This window comes from Bos indicus, chromosome 20, assembly GCF_029378745.1.
Source record: "Bos indicus isolate NIAB-ARS_2022 breed Sahiwal x Tharparkar chromosome 20, NIAB-ARS_B.indTharparkar_mat_pri_1.0, whole genome shotgun sequence".
NCBI lineage: Eukaryota > Metazoa > Chordata > Mammalia > Artiodactyla > Bovidae > Bos > Bos indicus.
The window spans coordinates 55,755,099-55,776,817 of record NC_091779.1 but is presented as its reverse complement, the minus strand read 5'-3'; the positions used below and the strand labels follow the sequence as shown (position 1 = coordinate 55,776,817).

The following is a 21,719-nucleotide window of genomic DNA, read 5'->3' as shown; positions in this document are numbered from 1 at the left end:
TCATCTAAGGTTTGTGTTTCCTTGCTTTCTGTTTTGATGATTTGTCCGTTGGTGTAAGTGGGGTGTTAAAGTCCTCTACTGTTATTGTGCTACTGTTGATTTCCCGTTCTGTCTGTTAATGTTTGCCTTATCTGCTGAGGTGTTCCAATGTTGGATGTATAAATATTTACAATTGTTATGTCTTCTTGGATTGAGCCCTGGATCATCATGTAGTGTCCTTCCTTATCTCTTGTAATATTCTTCATTTTAAGGTTTGCTTTTTCTGACATAAGAATTGCTACTCCAGCTTTCTTTTGATTTCCATTTGCATGGAATATCTTTTTCCATCTTTCCTTTCAATCTGTATGCATCTCTAGGTCTGAAGTAGGTCCATAATGGACAGCATATATATATGGGTCTTGTTATGTATCTATTCATCCAGTCTGTGTCTTTTGGTTGGAACATTTAACCTACTATATTTAAAGTAATTATTGATATGTATGTTCCTATTTCCATTTTCTTAATTGTCTTAATGGACAATATTTTTGTTTTCTTAATAGTCTGAATGAAGTGAGAACAACAACAAAAAGAACTAGGAGAAAAAAAAAAGAATCCCAGATAACTGGTCAATGCAATATTAGGTAAATAGTAACAAACGCAAAGGAACACACACACACACACACAACCAAAACAGTCCGAAGAAAACAAAGTACAAGAGAGTGACCTAGTGAACCCGACAAAACCAAAACTGATATCAACAAATTAAAAACAACAGTAGCATGGCAGCCAGATTCTTTACCAGCTGAGCTACCAGGGAAGCCCAAGAATACTGGAGTGGTAGCCTATCCCTCTTCCAGGGGAATCTTCCTGACCCAGGAATTGAACTGGTGTCTCCTGCATTGCAGGAAGATTCTTTACCAGCTGAGCTAAATATATATATACATATATATATTATATATTTATATATTATATATATATGTATATATTTTTATATAAAATATAAATATATATATATTATATATATTTTTATATATATAAATATTTATATATTATATATATATATGTTGATTTACAATGTTGTGTTAATTTCTGTGGTACAGCAAACTGGTTAACTGAATCATCTCTTTGGGGACCATTTTCTTCAGATAAAGTCCAAACTGTTTAGCCCTACTTACTAGACCCTCCAGAACCTGGTCTCTGCTGGCTTTTCTTTCTCAGATGGTCATATACCTGGGACCAAACTGGAGGTACAGAGTTAGACTTCGGTACAAATGGATTGCTCAGTATCCTCTCTGAGTAGTCCTCATTTTGGCCTCTAAAGTCCTTGAACTACCCTCTGCATGATCAAGTAGACAATTCTACTTTTCCAAGAAAACTCAGGCCCAATCTCATCTCTTCACAAAGTCTTTCCTTACAACCTTAAGACTTCAATGAGTGTTCCTCTCTCTGACTCCAAAATAGTCTTTTGGAAATTAGTCAAACTACTTACTGAGTTATTCTCTATTACTGTCTTTAATTGTTATTGAAACTTCTATAATTAGTAATCTAGTTTAATATCTTGTGCTTATCTTCCCAACTAAATTGTAACTCTTTGACGATAAGTTTTAATTTTAACTTAAAAACAATCAAGATAATATGTGTACATAATTTAAAATGTCATCAGTACATCAGAAAAGACTTACAATAAAAAATACCATTTTTCTACTCTTTCCTTTCCATCTTTCTTTTCACATTCCTTATAGGAATTCCCTTTCAATTCTTAGTTGGTTCTCCTGGAAAATTCCTCCACGTATTATTTTTCTTTCTCTAGTTCCTAAATTGTCACTTATAGGCTATCTATTGAATTTCTGCTAAGGAATATAAACACAGGGTGTTCTTCCTCCCATCATTCCCACCCCCCCCTTTTCAGCTTACATTTTCCTAATAAAATCACAACTTTTGCTGTTAAATTATTAGTCAGTATTTACATAATTATGACTATATAATATGGTTTATCACTGAGCCAAATAGAGTATATGAGCTTATTTTTTCCCTAAACTTTCATTTTGTTGTCTCTGAAACTATCTTTCATTTTATTTCCAAATGCTCTCATAAAACTAATGTGTTTGTCAGTATTATTTTCCAAATGCTCAAATGCAACATATAATCTTTCAGTTCAGGTTTTGCTAGGAAGTCTTCCTCCCACAGATTCTGTTCACCTGATCTAGTCTGGGCCAGTTGTTGGCTGAACTGGAAGCACTGCTGTTCCACCGGGACCTCCCTTTCTTTCCTATGTTGAACATCTTTTTTTGGTTCCATGTCCCACTTCTCTTTGGTATTGGCCCTCATTCTGCTGGGATCCTTAAAGTTTGAAAACGTCTATTCTACTCTTACTTTGGTGGATGGATTGGCTGGATATAAAATCCTAGATTGAGAACTAAATTTTAAATTTTCCTTTAGAATTTAAAATGTTTTAGCTTTTCCTTCTGGTGTTTCCATTCTTATTCCTGATTCCATTGGTGTCTTTCCTCTCTGGATGGCTTTAGCACCTTTTCTTTATCCTTGGAGAATTTCAAGAGTCTGCTTTGTTGTGATCTCTTCATTCATTGTACTTGGCATTCAGTGTGCCTTTTTCATTTGAAGACTTGTGATCCTCAGGCCTGGGGAAAGCTTTCTATAAACACTCTGACGATTTCTTCCTTTTAGTTCTCTTTCTCAAATTTCAGAAATGTTGGGCCTCTTGTTCCAGACCTGTCTTTCTATTTCTTAATATTTTTGCTTTACTTTCTAGAATTTGCTCCATATTATATTGTAACCTTCTTATTGAAATTTATATCTTAGTTAAAATTTTTTTTAATTCTCAAGAAATCTCTCTTGCTCTTTGATACTTGTTATTTTATGAACAAACTCTCTTCTCTAATAGCTCTGATGGCACACACACACACACACACAGACATCTGTTTCCTGCATCGTCTCTATATTCCCTGGAGTCATTTCTACCATCTCTTCTAACTCATGTACAAATTTTCTTAAATACCTGGCAATCTTTGGCTGGCCTTTTGTAGTTAAGACTAAGAGACTTGAAAACAATTTGCAAGCTCTCTGTGTGGTTAGAGCTGCAGGCTTCACAATTATGTCTAACTAAAATTTTGGCTAGAGGGCCAACTGATCTTCTCATTAGTGAGCCATTTCTCCAGAGAAGCCTCCAGTCTCCTACTGGGTGGGTGGGTGGGGATGTTATTTTCTGGTTACAGGAAAATACAGCAGGAACCATGTTCTGAGAAATGTTTCTGGCATCAAGCTGTGAGGAAGTGGACTGAGTATTCTACCATGACTAGGCTGACCCTTAGTTAATTCCTCTGCTTTCAGGCCTGCCTCATCCTCTTTCTGGTGCTCATCATTAACCATTAGACTGGTGCTTCTTTTCTTTTTAAACTGGGATATAGTGGGGTTTCCCTGATGACTCAAACAGTAAAGAATCTGCCTGCAGTGCAGGATACCTGGGTTCAGTCCCTGGGTCGGGAAGAACCCCTGGAAAAGGGAATGGCTACCCACTCCAGTATTTTTGCCTGGAGAATTTAACGGACAGAGGAGCCTTGTGGGCTATAGAGGAGCCTGGTGGGTTGCAAAGAGTTGGACATGATTGTTTCATTTTGACTTACAATGTTGTGTTGGTTTTTGCTGTATAATAAGTAAATCAGTTATATGTGTACAATTATTCCCTCCCTCTTGGACCTCTCCACCCCCATTCCCACCATGTAGGTCATCACAGAGCATCAAGGTGAGCTCCCTGTGTTATATAACAGCTTCCTGAAAGCTATCTGTTTTATATATGGTAGTGTGTATATGTCAGTCAAAATCTCCCAACTCATCTCATTCCCCTTCTTTTACTCTGGGTTCATCCATCTATTCTCACTGTCTGCCTCTCTATTCCTTGCTTTGGAAATAGGTTTATCTGTACCATTTAAAAAAAAAATTTTACATACATGTGTTAATATACAATATTTATTTTTCTCTTAATGACTCACTTCACTCTGTATGACACATTCTTAAGTCTGTCCACCTTGGAGTCAGTTTCTCTAGAGCAAGTGTCCAGTTAAGGCTGGGGGCAGGGAGCTTGGAGGTGGTTGCCTCAGTTGAATACTTGGGAGGGAAGTTGGGGGTACATTTGTTCTGTGCAGAGACTGTCAACCAAACCCTTGCAGTGTTCCCTGCCTTTGGGTATCTTCCACTTTGAAGTCCTGGATCTTTGAAAGCTCTATAGGGTAAGCTGACTTTCCAGTCCTTCTGGGAAAGAATTACAGTTTAAACCATTTTGTTTTTCATTAAAAGGACTAGTTGAAAAAGATTGTTGTGAATTGTGTGACGGGGTGGAATTTGTTATGCTCGATCTGGGTTGAAAGAATCAGCAGAAACTGCAGGTTAGAATCTACATGACTCAGCAAGTTGGCTGTTAAGAGGCACACACTGAAAGCTGTATTAAGAACACTAAGTTGTCACCAACGGGAAAGTAAATTTGTATTCTTTGGGACATTAGAATGCATTCTTGCAGAAACATCAAGGGGATGTAAAAATAATTTTAATTTGGCACCAAATAGATGTTGCTTTGTTACTGTGCCCTGGGGCCTGTAGGGGAGATGTCCCTTCCTTTCCTTGATGCCAAGAACAGAAGGGAAGAGAACAAAATTATTTAATGAAATGGAATTTTAAAATCAGAATATTTTAGGTTGAGTAATTTGTTTTCATTGAATGTACCTAGCAGTCAAAGAAATGTGTACCTTATTAGCTATTTGCAAGCCAGGAAGATGGTCCTCACCAGATACTGAATTTGCTGGCTTGATATTGGACTTCCCAGCCTCTAGACCTGTGAGAAAATAAATGTCTGTTATTTTACCGTTTGGTCTATAGTCAGCTTGAGCTGACTAAGATGTTCAGTTACTGTTCATCCCCTTCACCAGACTGTGAATCCTAAAGAGGGCATGAGGGTAGAAACCATATGTTTTTTTAAAATTATTTCTGTATTCACAGAATTTATCTAGTATAGCAGTAGATTCTCAACAATGATAAAAAATGTTGAATGAATGGTAACAAATAAAATATATTTTAATTAAAAAAAAAAAGAAATGAGTACCTTCTGATTATCAGGCTGTAAAGGCAGAGTAGCAGCACCAGGGAAATTAACACTAGTTGTTCAATAAATATTCTTGAGTATGTGCATTCCATGGAGCCATGGATAGCACTTAATCGCTCATACTTTCCATCATTCTCTACGTAAAAAGTGTTTAAGTCATATCCGACTCTTTGCGACCCCATGGACTATAGCATGCCAGGCTTCTCTGTCCATGGGATCTCCCAGGCAAGAATACTGAAGTGGGTTAGCCATTCCCTTCTCCAGAGGGTCTTCCTCACCCAGGGATGGAACCTGGGTCTCCTGCATTGCAGGCAGCTTCTTTACCATCTGAGCCACTAGGGAAGCCCAAGTCTTTTTATTGGACTCTAAATCTCATTTTAAATCTCAAAACGATGCCAATACCTTCTAATGCAACTTAAATAAGACCTAAGAGTGCTTTTATCATGACTCTGGTGGCTAAAGTGAATGAATGGAAATGATCAATGATACTAATGAATAACTTAACATTTATTCACTGCTTAATATCCACCACACACAAGGCTAAGCATTTTTTAGGTATTTATTCACTTATTTTTATAACTACCATATAAGATATTGTATCAGTCAATTAAGTTACGCTGCAGTTAAAAAAAAAAATATAGACCCCAGATAAAAATAGATCTCAAAGGATTATGACAACACACATTTATTTTTTATTCACATGACATGTCCATCGTGGGACTGTTTCACTAGGGACCCAAGGCAGGGCAGCTCCTGGGTGGTGGATACTGGTAGTTTCAGGTGATGAGAGAGGAGAGCTGGTAAACCAGGAGCGAGTTTTCAAAATTTCTATTCAATGACATGTCATTTCTCCCCTCCATTGAATGGCCAAAGCTAGTCACATAGTCACTCCTGACCTGCACGTGTCAGGGAGGTTTTATTCTATTTCATGGGGTGTGTGTGTGTGTGTGTGTGTGTGTGAGTGTGCGTGCTCAGTTGCTGAGTCAGTCACGTCCGACTCTTTGCAACCCTATGGACTGTAGCCCTCCAGGCTCCTCTGTCCATGGCATTTCCAGGCAAGAATACTGGAATGGGTGGCCATTTCCTGCTCCAGGGGCTCTTCCCGACCCAGGGATTGAACCTGCTCTCTTGCATTTCCTGCACTGCCAGGTGAATTCTTTATGACTGTGCCACCTGGGAAGTCCTATTTCATGGAAACACATCTCAAATCACATGTCCATGCCTGCTCCCTGTGGGTGGAGAAGTCCAATCATTCTTCAGGGACAGCAGCAAATATTTTGAGGAATACAACCTACCATCAACAAAACAAAATCAGAAAAACAAGACAAAAACAATGTGGAGGGCTTCATAATGCAGAAATGTGAGAATCAAACCCTGTATGCAACTTTTTCAAAAAGAGAAATAATTTTCCTTTGTAGGTTATTATTCTAGGAGGTAGTTGGGAAAGAAAAAGAAAACATTAAGGTATTATCTACGAGGAATAACACCAAGAGATTTCTTTACAAAAGGACCAATCTAATGTTATTTCTACAAATTAAACTCAGATTCTAAAATCTAGATTTCAGACAGCTTAGGTGGTCTCAAAGAAGATCCTGTTTCCCTTTGGGGATTCTGTAGTGTTTTACATTTACCACGTGACTCTAAATTTGCCAAATGTGAGGAATAGCTGGGTCAGTTAAGCTTTATTGTTTCAAGGGGATATAATCTTAAGAGGAAATAGTTTCCCATCACCAGAAGTGTATCTTAAACTCCTGGGTACCTAGTTAATCTTTGCATTTTATTTCCTTTCTAATGGTTACATAAAGTCTTGTCTGACAAGTAAGTACTTGTGAAGACAAGTTCATACACATCTCACTACTGGAAACTGTTTTCCAGTTTACTCAAATATTCATTAAAAAACCACCACTTCCCTGGGTTTAACATTTGTCACATTATGGAAACAAGCCAACCAGTTGACAGTGTTTTCTCGGTATAAGCCTGCCATCTTGTGGTCATTTGGAAAATCAGATTTGGTAAAACAAGTGTTCTGTAGTACTTTTCCTTGAATTAGTATTTTTTGACCTCCTAATGCCAGGTGGCTTCATGGCAAATAGAAGAGGAAAAAGTAGAAGCAGTGACAAATTTTATTTCCTTGGTCTCCAAAATCACTGTGAACAGTGACTGAAGCTATGATATTAAAAGATAACTGCTCCTTGAAAGGGAAGCAATGACAAATCTAGACAGCATATTAAAAAGCAGAGACATCGCTTTGCTGACAAATACCCGTCTAGTCAAAGCTGTGGTTTTTCTAGTAGTCATGTATGGATGTGAGAGTTGGACCATAAAGAAGGCTGAGAAAGGAAATCAGTCCTAAATATTCATTGGAAGGACTGATGCTGAAGCTGAAGCTCCAGTACTTTGGCCACCTGATGCGCAGAGCTGACTCACTGGAAAAGACCCTGATGCTGGGAAGGACTGAAAGCCAAAGGAGAAGAGGGTATTAAAGAATGAAATAGTATAGTACAGATAGTATCACTGAGTCAATGGACATGAATTTGAGCAAACTCCAGGAGATAGTGAAGGACAGAGGAACTTGGCATATTGCAGCCCATTGGATTGCAAAGAGTTGGACATGACTGAGCAACTGAACAACAACAATGCCAGATGGCGCAGTGGCAAAGAATCTGCCTGCCAATGTAGGAGATGCAAGAGACTCAGGTTTGATCCCTGGGTGAGGAAGATCCCCTGGAGGAGGAAATGGTGACCCACTCAGGATTCTTGGCCTGGAAAGTTTCCATGGACAGAGGAACATGGCAAGCTACAGTCCAAAGAGTCAGGGACAAGACCGAGTGACTGAGCACACGCATAATGTGTACTAAACAACGTCCTACACCCTAGGCTTATGACAGTGAATGAAATGGACAAGAATCTCCACCTTCCTATAACTTAAGTTTGAAAGCGAAAAGACTTTTGTAAGTTTAAATTGGGAAATGTGACCCCATGTTCTTTACCATTCTTCCTGCTATGTTTAAGCAAAATAACCTCTTTCTATAGATGTCAGCTCATCCCCTTTTTATTCTCCAAATCCAAATACCTCTTGCCCTCCCAAGGACTTAGCAACTATAATTAACCCCTCATTCATCTACATTATCAGTCTTTGTACATTCCCTTCAACACATACACACGCTCCAATAGCTGTCATTAAAAAAAAAAAAAAAACAACTTTCCTTTGTTCCAAATTCTCTCTAGCTAATGCTGCATTTCTCTGCTTCCCATCACAATAAAACTTCTCAAGGTTTTGTTTGTAGGCTTTGTGCCTACAAGGACCTCGCCGGCCTCTTTTATTACTAAATTCTCAGCACTCTGGCAGAGTTCCTGGCATTTAGTAGGTGCTTGGTAAATGTTTAGTTTACACATGAAATCATATTGCAAGAATGGCAACTCCCACCCAGCCCTGCTGCTGCTTCTAGAAAAGGCACTAGAAAGTGAAAATGTTAGTTGCTCAGTCATGTTCAACTCTGTATGACCCCATGGACTGTAGCCCACCAGGATCCTTTGTCCATGGAATTCTTCAGGCAAGAATATTGCAGTGGGTTGCCATTCCCTTCTCCAGGGGATCTTCCCAACCCAGGGATCGAACCTGGGTCTCCAGCAGTTCAGGCAGATTCTTTACTGTCTGAGCCACCAGGGAAGCCCCAGAAAAAGCACCAAGTTGATAAGAATTATGCTTAGCATTTGGAAAGATGCTTTAATCTTATGGCTTCCCAATTTGTAAAGTGAGGGGATGGAATATGTTGGAGATGACAATTATATATCAGCCTTGCGGTAAGATCTAATTGATGGTGGCATCTTGGGTATAGTATAACAAAGAATTTTTTGCCCAGTAAAAGGATACTGTGGTTGATTGATATTGATTGATTAGCAGTGCCCAACCGGATGTGGAAGACGGTGTTGGCTGGGCATTCCTGGGTTACATGGCTTCCTTCAGCTCTAAATGTGAAGTGATTTGAAAAGACAGATTTCCAAAACATTGTCATTTCAACTGCATTTTAAATTTGAACTAGATTTAAACTTTTGAGCAGTTCTCAACATTTAATGATAGAGTAAGGTTTCAATTCAGACTCAAAATTATAAACTACAATCTCCAGGAATAAATCTAAGATGAATTGAAAGGGATCTACATCTATTTATTTAACTAGAATTCATCTGATATCCTATATCTTGAAAGAAAAGCATTTTATTGTATAGTAAAAATCTTCCTTTCAGAAAAATGTCCTGCACTGTCTGGTATTTATTATGTCTGTTATTTTATCTCCCTAGATGTGTTATCTTTTCTTCTAGTTGGCTGGCTTCATTTGGTTTTTTTTTCTTCCATTTTGCTTCTTTACAAGGAGATAATCCCAGGCTAGACTGATGAATATTTCAAGCTTTATTTCCCTTATGGGAATAATAAATGTGAAGTTAATGAGATTAAGATAAAAATGAACCCCAGAAGGGAGTGTAAGCCCCTTTTAATGAAGATCAGGATTAAATGCAAATTTTCATCACTTTATAGGTCACTCAGTCACTCATAAACGTTTTGAGTGGATAAAAAAAACACCTGAATGGACATGGAGACTTAAAAGAACGGGTAGAGTTTATCTCAGTGAAAAGAAAAGATAGTGATTGGTGATTTTAGTGGGAGGAAATTATTAATGATGTATACCAGGGTTGGACAAACTGCTAATCTTGTGTCAAAGCTGACCTGTCAATGCGTTTTTGTAAATAAAGTTTTATTGGGCCACAGCCGTGTCCATTTGTCTTTATGGTCTGTGTGGCTGCTTTCTTTTGATATGGCAGAGTCCCAGTGGCAGACAGACCTCTCCTGGCTTGCAAAACCTAAAATATTTACTATTTTGGCCCTTTCTAGGAGGGCCTTCAGAGAAGGCAATGGCACCCCACTCCAGTACTCTTGCCTGGAAACTCCCACGGACGGAGGAGCCTGGTAGGCTGCAGTCCATGGGGTCGCTAAGAGTCGGACACAACTGAGCAACTTCACTTTCACTTTTCACTTTCACGCATTGGAGAAGGAAATGGCAACCCACTCCACTGTTTTTGCCTGGAGAATCCTAGGGACGGGGGAGCCTGGTGGGCTGCCATCTATGGGGTCACACAGAGTCGGACACAACTGAAGTGACTTAGCAGTAATAGTAGGAGGAGGAAGAGAGCCTTATAAGCTTCTCCATTAGATTATTTTTTAAAAACATTTAATATTTAAAGTAGTTTTAATATGCCTTTTAATTTACTTGCTTAGTTTTTCTGGCCACACCATGTAGCAGATCTTAATCCCTGAGCAGGGATTGAGTCCCTGCAGTGGAAGCATGGAGTCTTAACCTCTGGGACCACCAGGGAATTCCCTAGATTGTATATTTTTGAAGACAGGGATTCTAGGTTTAACTTCAGTTTTTAATTTACCTTTAAAAAAGTATCCACCCCTTTGAGATGATCAGTTAATAACTCTGGGAAACATCATATAGCATACACATTTCTGCAGTGGGTGGTATTTTCTAGTAGTAGTTACACATGTACTTTAGGCCAACCCTGTTTTTCTCAGCCCTCAGGGCTCTGTCCCGCTCCCCCATCTCTGCACTCTGCTAGGGTCTGCAGCGAGCCCCACTGGAAGGGTGTCCATCGCCAGACTCCCCCAGCAGCCCTTCAGGCAGACCTGAGGAGCCCTCCCTGGCCAAAATACAAGCCAGGTCTTAAATCTAAAAGAAGAAAAAGAAAACCTTAAAATACAAATGTTTTCTTATTATTTTTCAGTCAATACCATACTTGAGAAGTTGATTTTTGCACCTCAGCTTTTACTTAAGTCTGAAAGTGTGTTGGTTGCTCAGTTGTGTCCAGCTCTTTGTGACCCCCTGGGCTATAGCCTGGCAGGCTCCTCTGTCCGGGGGATTTCTCAGGCAAGAATACTGGAGTGGGTTGCCATTTCCTTCTCCAGAGAATCTTCCCAACCCAGGGATGGAACCCGGGTCTCCTGTGTTGCAGGCGGACTCTTTACCATCTGAGCCACCTTTACTCCAAAATATCTGGCATTTAGTAAGAAGCAGCCAAAGTGCAGGAGATGGAATTCCAGCTGAGCTATTTCAAATCCTAAAAGATGATGCTGTGAAACCACTGCACCCTATACGTCAGCAAATTTGGAAAACTCAGCAATGGCCACAGGACTGGAAAAGGTCAGCTTTCATTCCAATCCCAAAGAAAGACAATGCCAAAGAATATTCAAACTACCACACAACTGCACTCATTGTACATGCTAACAAAGCAATGCTCAACATTCTCCAAGCTAGGCTTCAATAGTACGTGAACTGAGAACTTCCAGATGTTCAAGCTGGATTTAGAAAAGGCAGAGGAACCAGAGATTAAATTGCCAACATCTGTTGGATCATAGAAAAAGCAAGAGAAGTCCAGAAAAGCATCTACTTCTGCTTTATTGACTATGTCAAAGCCTTTGACTGTGTGGATCACAACAAACTGGAAAATTCTTCGAGATGGGAATACCAGACCACCTACCTGCCTCCTGAGAAAGGAGGTCAAGAAGTGACAGTTAGAACTGGACATGGGACAATGGACTGGTTTCAAATTGGGAAAGGAGTACCTCAAGGCTGTATACCCTGCTTATTTAACATATATGCAGAGTACATCATGTGAAATGCTGGGCTGGATGAAGCACAAGCTGGAATCAAGATTGCAGGGAGAAATATCAATAACCTCGGATATGCACATGACACACCCTTATGGCAGAAAGTGAAGAGGATCTAAAGAGCCTCTTGATGAAAGTGAAAGAGAGTGAAAAAGCTGGCTTAAAACTCAACATTTAAAAAACTAAGATCAAGGCATCTGGTCCCATCACTTCATGCAAATAGATGAGGAAACAGTGGAAACAGTGACAGACTTTATTTTCTTGGGCTCCAAAATCACTGCAGATGGTGACTGCAGCCATGAAATTAAAAGATGTTTGTTCCTTGGAAGAAAAGCTATGACCAACTTAGACAGCATATTAAAAAGCAGAGACATTGCTTTGCCAACAAAGGTCCGTCTAGTCAAAGCTATGGTTTTTCCAGTAGTTATGTATGGGTGTGGAGAAGGCAATGGCACCCCACTCCAGTACTCTTGCCTGGAAAATCCTATGGACAGAGGAGCCTGGTAGGCTGCAGTGCATGGGGTTGCTAAGGGTCGGATACACTGAGCGACTTAACTTTCACTTTTCACTTTCATGCATTGGAGAAGGAAATGGCAACCCTTTTCTCCAGGCAATGTTCTTGCCTGGAGAATCCCAGGGATGGGGGAGCCTGGTGGGCTGCCGTCTATGGGGTTGCACAGAGTCGGACACGACTGAAGTGACTTAGCAGCATGTATGGATGTGAGAGTTGGACCATAAAGAAAGCTGAGTGCCGAAGAATTGATGCTTTTGAACTGTCGTATTGGAGAAGACTCTTGAGAGTCCCTTGGACTGCAAGGAGATCAAACCAGTCCATTCTAAAGATCAGTCCTGAGTGTTCACTGGAAGGAGTGATGCTGAAGCTGAAACTCCCATAATTTGGCCACCTGATGCGAAGAACTGACTCACTGGAAAAGACCCTGATGCTGGGAAAGATTGAAGGCAGGAGGAGAAGGAGATGACAGAGGATGAGATAGTTGGATGGCATCACTGACTCAATGGACATGAGTTTGAGCGAGCTCTAGGAGTTGGTAAGGGACAGGGAAGCCTGGCGTGCTGCAGTCCATGGGGTCACAAATAGTGGGACATGACTGAGTGACTGAACTGAACTGAGCCAAAGGGGAGGGGTGAAGAGTTCCTGGATGGCCACCCCTTGGTCCCCTAGGAGCCTGGATTCCCAGGTTGAAAACTTCTGCCTAAGAATGAAAGGGAGAGGCAGCACCAGGGCGTGGGGACTGGAGTAGACACATGTTTTGAACCGACCTTGCTCCCACAGTGGACACTGTGCCCAGTGCCAGGAGACTCTCCCTGCTCCCTTCCCGTGCCCTCCACCCACCCACATGGAGAATCTGTCTATGTGCTCCAGCCACAGTTGCTGGTCTGGACCTCATTATTTTTCCTTTTTTATAAAAATGTTTTCGCAGATTTATACTAATATGGTTTCTGCATTTGCAGATTGATACAATAAATGGTCTCATGAGAAAACTGCTATATCTCCAGTAGAAGTCATTAATGAAAATTTTTCCTTTAAGAAATTTAGTATCTTTTACAGAAAGGGATATAGAGATACATTCTTCTTAAAGCTGATTGCTAGGAAGAGTTGTTCCTTCTGACACACTTGAAATGTTTTCCCTTATCAGAAAAATTAACAGTCCATGATATTTTGATTTTTTTCTCTCTTGGCTTCCAAGAAACTTAAGAGCTAAATTCTTTGTGCAAACATAGCAACATACTTCAGGCCTTCCGTTATGGTTTTCTGAACCCTCCCGTCTTCCCTGATTCATTGCTTAAGTTTTGTTATTTTATCCCGTCCTCAAAGGTCATATTGGTGGGGCTACAAAATTAGCTTCCTTAGAATACATTTTCTGAGTATGTTTTATGAACTGGCTAAGAGTTTTACATTCATTTTCTCATATAATTTTCAGAACAGTCCAATGAAATTGGTAATTTTCCCATCTTCTGGAAGAAAAGACTAAGACTAAAAGACAAGAAAGATTGTAAGGCTAGGAAGTGAAGGCAAAATTAGGATTTGATACCATTTATCACCTAAAAGCCAAGCTTGTCAACTCAATCACTGAGACGGACAATCTCTCCCAGCCATATTCTGGTGGGTTTCAACAGATGTCAAAGAGACCAGCTCTGTAAAAATGTAATCAATTTTCCCATTGAAAAAAAAAGATTAAGAGGATGAACAATTACTAATAGCAGACTTTTATCCAAAGAATTGATATTAACCTTCTCACAAGAGACTGAGACTGTGGCATCAAATGAAATCCAAGCAATGAATCGACACTGGGAAAACAGTCTAGTCTTGTCTGTAATTAATATGCGCCTTAAAACCATTATAAAATGTTTTGGCATTGGAGCTCTGGAGAGGTAGGTTCTCTTAGGTTCTTCTGGTTGCAGCAAATTTGTTTAATCTTATTGGAGGACAAAACCATAGAAATCAGCATAGTGTCAATTTATGGGTCCTCTTTCTAGAAACTGAAATCGAGGAAATACTTTAAAAGATGAGAACCATGTGTTCAAAACTGTCACTGCAGCATTATTAGCAGAAAGGAGATAACTAGTCTTCAGTAGAAGATGAAATGCTCAGGTGATTTTGATTCAGCAACAATGCTGTGTACTAGAATTCACTGATACACTGAGGAAGACATAACAAACAACATTGTAAAGAAAACAGAGCTCTGTTTTGATCATGCAAATACAAAAACTAAGTTACTACATGGATGGAGTGGCAGGAACTAACTATAGACTAAAATCTTGTTCCTCCTATTAATGAAATCCCCATCTCAGAATCTGGGAGTGGGAGGCAGTTCTCTGCATTAGAACTGGACTGGATTAGGGCACCCCAGGGACCTCGGCCAGCAGCCGAAAGGAGAATGCCAAGGCTGCGGCCACATTCTTCATCCAAACCGAGCCACTAATTTAAAGGTGAAGAAGCAGAGAGATGCAAGAAGCAGTGGTGTGGTGTTAAAATACAGAGTGCCAGGAAAGCTGATGAGAAGGCAGTTTCCAAGTAGTGATTTCTTAGCCCAGGTCTCCCGAGCAGTGCACAAAATTATACATTGTGTTCCCAAAGTAATGAGAGGTCACTGCAAAAACAGTCATTCAATATAGAACTTTAGAACATGATATCAGAAAGCCGAGTAACCTTCTGCCCCACCTCTGAAACGACACCGACTCCCACTGAGATCTACAGCGAACAGTTTGGGCTGAAATCCTGTAGCTCTTGCCTGTATATTTACGTATAGCATAATATAGGGACAGTAATACTTGCTACACCGTTCAGGAACTTACTTTAGGCACCTAAGAAGTTGTTTTTGACATCTTTCCTTGTGTTTGATTTTGATCACGAGTCTTTTAATTACTACGAGTCTTTTAATTACTACAATGAGATTGCTTTTCTTTTTTGTTCCAAGTCCTCCAGAAACGCTGATGCTTTAAGACAGGAACCACGCTTTCCTTGTGTGTCCAATTTCCTGGCCCATCACTCATTTTCACAGATGACTTTCGGGTCCCGTTAAAACTACGGATACAATAGCTGTTTTTGTGGTTGGTTGGTTTTTAGATATCCTCAACCATTTTTGCCACCTCTTGCTTGAATACATTTGCAATTTGGCTTTCTTATTTCTTACTATTTTGCTTTTCTGTTTGGGGAGGAATCATTCTTTCTGACATTACGTTGAACTTTGCTGAGTAGGAGATTTCTAGGCTTAAGAAGCAAGAGGGCTATGGTTTCTGTTTGGAAGTCTTGGGGAGTCTATTCAAAGAGCAGAGTTGGGGAGATGTTGGAATTTGACAATATTTGCATTTGGAAGAGTAGGCAAAGCAGCATCACTTTACTAATTTACAGCAAAAAAAGAAAAAAAGAAAAAAAAAGTGCATTCTCTGCCTTCTGCTTGGCAACTTACTTTGCACTTAAAACCAATTTATTTGGGGCACTATTTCTTGCATTGGAGTTAAAAGTAAAAATACCAGTGGGGTATTTGATCTGAGAGAGAAGCAGGTGGTAACAAGAAATGCGGCTGGTCTTAAGCTTCACAATACTTAATGTTGGAACCTCTATAGTCTCTTTTACTCAAAAGGGAAACCATATGAAAAAGTGTTCTACAACATTCTTTCTTTATGCCATTGTAAAGTCACTTGTTATTTGAAGAGCTTAATGGGTGATTATGGAGGAAGGGCAGCCAAAGAATTAAGGACTATTTCCCCAAGACCAAGGTCCCTCTGTTCTAATCCTCTGCCCTATGTCTGTAGAAACAGGTAAGCAGTGCTTGAAAAAAGCCCTCCCTGGTTAGGGAGGCAAACATCCTTTGATCACTGGCTTTATGTATTTTCTTTTATTTATTTACTGTAAATAAATATATGTATAAGTATATGATTTACTGTAAAATCAATTTACAGTATCATGTTAGTTTCAAGTATACAGTATGCAGATTCAGTTATACACACACATACACATCCTTTTTCAAAGTCTTTTCCCTTATAGGTTATTACAAAATACTGAGTATAGTTCCCTGTGCTATATAGTAGGTCCTTGTTTATATAGGTCATATTTATAAACAGTAGTAGGTATCTGTTAATCCTAACCTCCTAATTTATCCTCCCCCCTTTTCCCTTTGGGGCTTCCCTGGTGGCTCACATGGTAAAGACTCTGCCTGCAAATTGCAGGAGACCCAGGTTCAATCCCTGGGTGGGGAAGATCCCCCGGGGAAGGGAATCTTCCCTCACTCCAGTATTCTTGCCTGGAGATTTTAATGGACAGAGCAGCCTAGCAGGCCACAGTCCATGGGGTTGCAAAGAGTCGGACATGACTGAGTGACTAAACCTCCACCACCTTTCCCCTTTGGTAACCATAGGTTTGTTTTTGTCAACAAAAAAAGATGCGCAACTTGAGAGTTGCAAGTGAAGTTTTATTTGGGGCAAAATGAGGACTGCAGCCCGGGAGGCAGCACCTCAGACAGCTCTGAGAGACTGCTCTGAAGAGGTAGTGGGGGAAGGTCAATATATAAGGTTTTGGAGAAGGCCAAGTTCAGAACCATTAAGCACTCATTTTACAAAAGGTTTTCTGTTAGTAGTGAGGGTCTGATGTCACCATGAAGGGATTTAGTGCTTTTCTAGATTATAAGGAGATGCAAGGACTGAGATCATAACACAAAAGTTAAAGTTGCTCAGTCATATCTGACTCTTTGTGACCCCATAAACTATACAGTCCATGGAATTCTCTAGGCCTCTCAGTATCTCTCAGATACTGGAGTGGGTAGCCATTCCCTTTTCCAGGGCATCTTCCCAACCCAAGGATCGAACCCAGGTCTCCCACATTGCAGGCAGACGCTTTACCCTCTGAGCAACCGGGGCAGTCCATCTCTGCAGAGGCAAATGGCAAATGCCCTTGCTGTTCAGTCATTGTCAATGCTCTTGGCAAGTGCCAATTTGTAGTTGACATTTTCTACGTCTAGTTTTGTGTATTTGCTTCATAGAAAATGCTAGTGAGTAGATAAAGTGCTTTGGGATTTACAGGATAGGTGGGGAAATTCCTGTCTGTGAAAGGGAGGAGGGAGTTGGGAATGAGAACTATTCAGGTAGAGGATAAGATTTGTTTTTTATCCGTCTTTTATCTTGGGCAAAAATGTTCCCAGTGTGGTGCCAAGGCCAGGTTGCTCCTTGCATTTCAGGTCCACTGTTTCGTGGTAAACACACGTTGGCTCAGGTTTCCAGCTCTCCTCTTACAGGACATAAAGAGGAGCGTGAAACAGGGGACCAGGTAAGTTGTTTTCTTCCTTTTACTCAGCATGTAGGAATACAGTGAATTAAAAATCTTTGCTGTGGCTCTGAAAGTCACTGCCCAGATCTGTAATCTATCCAAGAAAGGTGGCGATGAAGGCGCTCAGGGCGCAATGCAGCCCCTGCTCAAAGGAAAATCTGTTAAGTCTTTGCACCTCCAGACCTGCTGCCTCTACTGACACCTTGAACCACAGCAAGAGACAGGTCCTCAGGCAGCACGTGCTCTTCAGAAAAATCAGGTGTTAAACCAAAGTTTCTCCACTCACTGTTACTAATGAGCAACTGCCTGTTATGGGGCCGTTCTGTGTGCACTGTAGGAGGTTTAGCAGTAACCCTAATCTTTATCTATTAGTTACATTAGTTAAATCTAAAGATGCCTGATCTTAATCTATTAGTAGCACTTCCCCCCTTATGGGTTTCCCCCAAAGCCTGGAGATATTGCCACATGTCTTCTTGACTCAGAAGAACCCTTGCTTGAGAACCACTGACTGAAACAAAGTCCTTTCTGGGCTATGTGAAGGCTGTGATTGTAATAACGGCAGTGGAAGCTGCAGCGGGGGAGGTAGAAAGGGAGAAAGAGGAAGTAAATATGCACATGTCAACATTTTCCTTCGATTAAAAATTATTAATGTATTTAAGAAAGAAAAGCTATCTGCTTCCATATGTAATATTGCCTGTCTAACCTTTAGCTTGCAATTCATAGAAGAGATCTTGTGAACAAATTGCAGCAATTCAGTCTTTGCCCAATACTTAGCTGTCCTGCTGAATTGATCAAATTCTCTATAGAAGTCTCTGTGGGTTTGCATTAATTCAGTGGCCCTGAACAAGATCTAGTCAAAAAGATGTCAGGCAAAGGTGGCTAGGGGAACACTGCGGTGACATGACTGTGACCATGCTTCTGCTTCATTCATGTTGGTCCACAGGTATTATTTGGGGTTGTAATTCTCTTTTCACTGTTTAGGAGGAAAGGCTGGGGGACTGGGAAGGTGCTTGGCCTCGGTGGGTGATATGAGAGGTACTGAGAGGGGCGCTGTGGGTGAGCTTTGGTGGTGAGATGAGGTCTACGTAATAATCTACCCTATATGTCTCAATAACAATAGATATGAAAAGCTGAACACATATTGAGGTTTTTGTAAGCCTACCCATTCAGATGACATGAGTCCATTTCATTGCAAGCAATTCTACAGCAAATCCTTTAGTAAAAATCAGTAGTTGCTGAATCATTTATCTTTTTGATGAATATTTCCATAATGCAGGTTATGCCTCACTGAAGCAAAATATGTAGGCAATTGAAAATGACAGTGAAATTCATTTTACATCCCAGGAAGTCTAGCTTTATTAAAAATTATTCACTCCTTTTAGAGAGTAAAGCAATTTTTATTTTCATGAATATAATGTTGAAAATTAATCACATTTGTCACAAACTGCACCTTTAACATCTACTTCCAAGTTAATTCGTCTATAATCTAAACAGCTAGTGGCATCCATAATAGTTTATGTTAACAATTTTCTGAACTCCAGAGCTTTAAATTGCTTAGTCATTAATTCCCTAAGTGTGGGTTAAAAAAAACAAACAACCTTTCAAGAGCATGCATCTTAAAAATGTAAGATGTTAGATGAACAACTAAAAATGAGACTAAAAACATCAGCAAATTGGATTTTATAATGTATTGGGATATAACAGATATAACGTGTTGGGTACCACATGGTGCATATCTACAAATTCTGGAAAAGCTTCCATTCTTAAGATTAATAGCACTATCAGCCAGTTACAGCATTATTTCATTAAAGAAGAATTCCTTTAAAAATCTTCTAAATAAACAAATCTGATGGAAGACCAAACTGAGGAGACCTGAAGTCTCATTGATGTAAGCTTTTGCCTCCCGTTTCTATGGTAACCTGTGATCTATATTCTAACCACACCTTTGAAAGGCTTGTTTTCTCCATCATGAAAATTTAGCTAGGAGCACTGCAAGTACCAAACATTAATTGTTAGGGTTTTTTTTTTTTTTTTATTGAAAAAAGGAAAAGATATAAGATAATGTCCAAAGACTTACCACGCAAACACAATAGGAACATATATTTACTTATTGGGGATGAGTTTACATGACTGGAAGATCACAGGGATAAAAACTGAATGCTAAATGAAATAACTATGCAGATACCCTAACAAATATATTCAGTACATGTTACGAGCATAAAATTGTAAATGCTCATTTAATTGAACAGGGTTAAAACTTAAAGACTTGCTCATAACAGTTCAAAAAAAATGATAGGCCAGTAATTTTCAACCTGGAGGGATTTTTGCCTCCCAGGGGACATTTAACAATGTCTGGAGACATTTTGGTTGTCACAAGTGGTGGTGGTGGGGGTGATACATGTGTGTGTTTCTGTGTGTGTTACTGGTAACTAGTAGATGGATAGAGGTCAATAATGATGATGAACAACCTACGTTACACTGGACACATCCACCCAATCCCCACCCCCATCAGAAAATTATCTGTCCAAAACAGGAGACTGAGAAACCCTACATCTAACTTCATAAATAATGTGCTGGAATGAAGGACATATACTGATCATAGAAAATTATTGAACATTTATGTTCAATCAAGTAAAATGCTTTCATTTGTAATTTTCTTCCCTGTTTTTGTACCATATTTACTTCTTTGGCTCAGTGATAAAGAATTCTCCTACGAATACGGAAGCTGCAGGAGATGTGGGTTCGATCCCTGGGTCAGGAAGATCCCCTAGGAGGAGGAAATGACAACCCAGTATTCTAGCCTGGAATATTCCGTGGGCAGAGGAGCCTGGTAGGCTACAGTCCAAGGGTCAAAAAGAGCTGGACAGGACTCAGCGACTGAGCGCACACACACACATTGCTATTTCATTTAAATGGCAAACAGACAAAAGAAAAAAATGAAAAAGAGCAAAATTCCCTTGCCCCTTTGGCTTTCATAGGTGAATATTTCCAGCTTTCACGCCTTCGTCTAATTTGGCGTGACCCGCATAAACTGTAAATATCAGTACAGTTGGGGAGCCTTGTTCCACTGCAAAACTTCGAGGCTTGTATGGGGCTGACACTGTCACCCAGCTTAATTTAAATACAGCAATTAAATTCTGGTAAGTTTTTTCCTTGTTAATCGGAAATGGACTTACCTTTTCCCACTTGAATGCAGATGCACTTGCCTTTGGCGTCTGCCTCCTTGTAACATATGGTTACACTGTGTCATTCCGGCTTTGGATACATTTCTATCCTCGAATCCTCGCCCAGGTCAAGAGGGCAGAACCATCCTGGAGAAGCAGGAGCAGCATACTTTGGTTTTCTTTGCTGCGATGTGGGCGAGCCGGAAAGCAATCCAGATACCGCCAGAGGGCGCCCAAATGCCGCAAATGAAAGTTCCAAAGCCTCAGAAGGGTTTTGCAGGGAGGGTAAAATTGGCTTTTGTCTAATGAAAAGAGCTATACCGTTCTAAGCGATGTCGTGTTACGTTATTTTTCGCATTTGCTTCTTGCCAACAGATAAGCAAGGTGAGCATATATCCCCACCCTGGTGGTTATTTTGTATTCCTGTGATAAAGTGGCAGGCCCCCCCGGGACACCCCACACTCCGCAGTTGGCCACGGTTTTAACCTGTGCGTTTCTGAGCTTGCACTGTGCGGCTTGTCTCGGCTAACTCGCTCTTCCTGAGAACTGGTGCCTCCGTTAAGCACAGACATCAAAAAAACAAAAACAAAAACCCGACGGCTCCGTGCCTAGGGCTCTGGTCTTTCCTCCTTCTTCTCCCAAGTTCTGAGAGCATCCTCGCAGGGGCGACGCCGCGCGCCCGGCAGGCTGGACCTCCGTGCCGCGCTGGTCCAAAGCCGAACCCTGCCGGGGCGCAGCACACTCGGTGCACCCGGGCGCCGCCCAGGCGTGCCTGCCCTGGGAGACCACTGTCCACCCTCGGGCGTCGGTCCTCACGGCCCGAAGGGAGCCACCAGGTCAACCCCTCCCCCGAACCTCACTGCCTGCCCGGGTATCAGAATTTCAGCCAGACATCGCGAGCGTTCGGATGGGATGCTGAGAAAGGGTAGGAAGGGGCAGGGGGCGTCAGGCACCACCTCGAGGCGGCCCCTCAAGGTCTGAGCGAGAGCCCGAGACCTTCTTACCCAACCGTTCCAA

The 21,719-nt window shown here is 40.7% G+C and overlaps 1 protein-coding gene and 1 long non-coding RNA gene across 2 annotated transcripts in view; one reads left to right on the top strand and one right to left on the bottom strand.

The window, feature by feature from the left end:
- The window catches only part of LOC139178024 (uncharacterized), a 104,694-nt gene extending 83,159 nt beyond the window's left edge, over positions 1 to 21,535 (bottom strand). Inside the window, exons 1-2 of the long non-coding RNA XR_011562454.1 lie at positions 20,715 to 21,535; positions 4,737 to 4,822 (exon numbers count right to left, since the gene is read on the bottom strand). This is a non-coding gene — a long non-coding RNA (uncharacterized lncRNA). The remainder of the gene's footprint in view (positions 1 to 4,736; positions 4,823 to 20,714) is intronic.
- A 69-nt stretch (positions 21,536 to 21,604) lies between these two features.
- BASP1 (brain abundant membrane attached signal protein 1) overlaps positions 21,605 to 21,719 on the top strand; it is a 54,574-nt gene continuing 54,459 nt past the window's right edge. Inside the window, exon 1 of the mRNA XM_070774824.1 lies at positions 21,605 to 21,627. The gene's annotated coding sequence lies outside the window, so the exon portion shown is untranslated. The remainder of the gene's footprint in view (positions 21,628 to 21,719) is intronic.